This window comes from Pelodiscus sinensis, chromosome 2 (assembly GCF_049634645.1).
Source record: "Pelodiscus sinensis isolate JC-2024 chromosome 2, ASM4963464v1, whole genome shotgun sequence".
Classification (NCBI taxonomy): domain Eukaryota; kingdom Metazoa; phylum Chordata; order Testudines; family Trionychidae; genus Pelodiscus; species Pelodiscus sinensis.
Window position 1 is genome coordinate 33,484,484 of NC_134712.1, and position 2,932 is coordinate 33,487,415.

A 2,932-nucleotide genomic window follows, 5' to 3' on the forward strand; every position below is an offset into this window, starting at 1 on the left:
ACTTTACAGATATTTCAATGTAATGAAAAAATGAAATGGAAATTTCCCAGCTCTTCAAATGTATTATGTATATTTTATAGCATTCTATGCATGACCCATATTATAAATGTTGTGTATCAACATAGACATGCTACATATAACACTACATGTCTGGTAATTCAAGCTTTCCATGCACATAACTCACGTTAACTTCACTGGAAGCTTTTCCAAAGAGCACTTTCAGGGAAAGGCCTTAAATGGAGCAGTGAGAGTTCCTAAGTTTTTTTCCCCTAATCTAACTGACTGGTAAAAGTGGGCTCTCATTTAATTTTCATATTTTTTTTTTTTTTTTGCCAATCAAAGCTCTGAAAGCAAAGTTAGTGTCAGCTTGTAAATGTTCTTATAAGGATGCTATGAATGGGAAAGTATTTTACACATACTCTCCAGTATGTTTTAATGCTACAGAGACATTAATTAGTCTGCAGAGAGCAGCTTACTTACGTCTGGGGCTCCTTTTCATTTTGTTGTTTTTGCTGTGGCTGAAGAACGTTATTTACCAGCTCAGTGATCCCACTAAAGGGAAACCACCTGTTTAAATAAGCAAATAATGTGACTGAATAACCAAATAAATCATACTAGTTTAAATGTTTTCTTACCCAATAATAATAGAAATATACAGGCGGAAAAGCTATAGCCAATGGGAATGTTAGCTGCAATAATAAATCAGCCACTAAGGATGTAAGGGAAATATAAAGTTTTGCACTGAACCAATCCACAAGCAGGCAGCAGGAAACTACATCCAGCTAACATGTGGATGAAGTAAGAAGCTGCAGGCAGCTCTCTTACAAGCCAATCAGTAAGCAGATGACAAACTAGCTGCAGCCTATCAGGTATTAGTGAAAGCTAATACCATCAAAGGTGCAGAAAGCAGAACATGGCAAAGGTAGAAAAGTCAAGCCTACTGCACTTTTAAGATATTTTACTTACTGTGCCAGCTGTGGTTTTTGCTCTTCTTTGATCCTAAAAAAATAAGTTTGCACAACTGAGTGCAATGTACTGGAAAACAGTTTCTACCTGCAGTTCTATAATCTATATCCAATGGGCAAAACAGTTTAATTTTCTATTAAACTAGATTTACTTGATACATGCCCATATATTTGTAGTGAACTTTTTTCTTTATTAACTTCCACTAAGACTAAAAAAAACCCCGGTAATATTAATATCTAAAATTCTGTTGAAAATGAGTAGAGTGATGTACTGTGATTTATTCCTAATTTTTAGACAAAATAATTTAGCACATTTGAACATTTTTAGAAATATATTAACCTACGAAATGGGAAAAGATGGTTTTTTAATCATAAGATAATATATTAATATTTATACTTTTTATATATCTGAGGGATACAAATATTCACGATCTACATATATAGTTAAATTCTTACTGACTGTAATTCAAAATGAATTTACATTCTTAACCAATTATTTAAAATTTAGTTTCCTGAACCAATAGATTACATTAGAAGATTGTTTCACTATTTCATAAACATTAGTGTACAGAACAGCTATGAAAATTAAAGCAGCCAGTTTTAGTTGTATAAAACTTAGGAGTACTTGAAAAAGGCTAATAGCTATTTATTACCCTCAATATATATTGACTATTCTAATAAGGACAAATATCCTTGACAAACATTTCAGTTGACGTACATGCTTAGATTTGAGTATGCTAGTCAGTGCTCTACCAACACCTAATTACACTCCCATCTCACACAACAAGGGCCACATACACATGCTACGTCTACACTGCAACACTATTTCGGGATACCAGAATATCCCAAAATAGCTATCCCATGTCTAACAGCAAGCCCATTATTTTGGGCTTGCTATTCTGATGTCCCTGTAAACCTCATTCTATGAGGAGTAAGGAACATTTTGGAATAACGCTTTATTTGGAAATTTGGTACTGTGTAGACTGTGCCAAATGACGAAATAAGCTATTTCAAAATATCATCAAAATAAGATACGCAATTTGTGTAGCTCAGATTGTGTATCTTATTTTGAGTTATACTGCAGTGTAGATGCACCCTTATGGTCTCATTTTCTGAACTACAGAAAGTCATAAAAGTTTACTATAACTGGTGCCAAAAATTCACACTGTTTCCTGCTTTCTATTATGCCATAGTGAATTACTACTGTGAAAAAAGTTCAAAGAATATCCAGAAGAAACAGAACTAGGAGAGTGGTCCATGAGAAGAGCCAGTGACACATCAGGTTAGAACATGATATTCTAAAAATAATTCATTTACTACATCAGAGACATGACATACCACACAGAATCAATAACGTCCTATCACGGCTTTTCCTCTTTTGTATATCACAATATTAGACATGGCTTAAAAGAAAGTTCCAGTTGAACAATCAAGCATACAGATGCAAACTAGGAAATGTCTGTACTAACGTTCCCATGTGCAACTTTGATTCAGCCCATATATTTTTAGTGAAGTGTATTTATGCATTCTTAAGAAGTCTTTACTCAGATGATCAAATACTACTTTTTCCACAAGAACCCTGCCTCGATCAGTGCCCAGAATGAATAGCGCCCATTAAATGGGTAGCTATTCAATATTTCTTTTTACCATCCTCATTCAACCTAAGGTTCAAGCCTTTTTTCTCACATGCCATCTCTGCACTGAATACCTCATAATTACTTTTCAAGTGGACTTTTCTTTGGTGCTCAGAACAAATATTAACAAAATAATTTTCATAACGTACTTATAAGATAAAATTATGTTCATTTTACAGATGGGCAGCAGAAGCACAGAAGAATTAAGCTGACTTAGATATAAATGTCCACTAATTCTGAATGCACACTAAGTCTGAATGCACAATCTGAGCCGCCTAGAAACTGATTTTTCAAAGTATTTTACATTTTATATATTTAGTACATCTTTCTGGT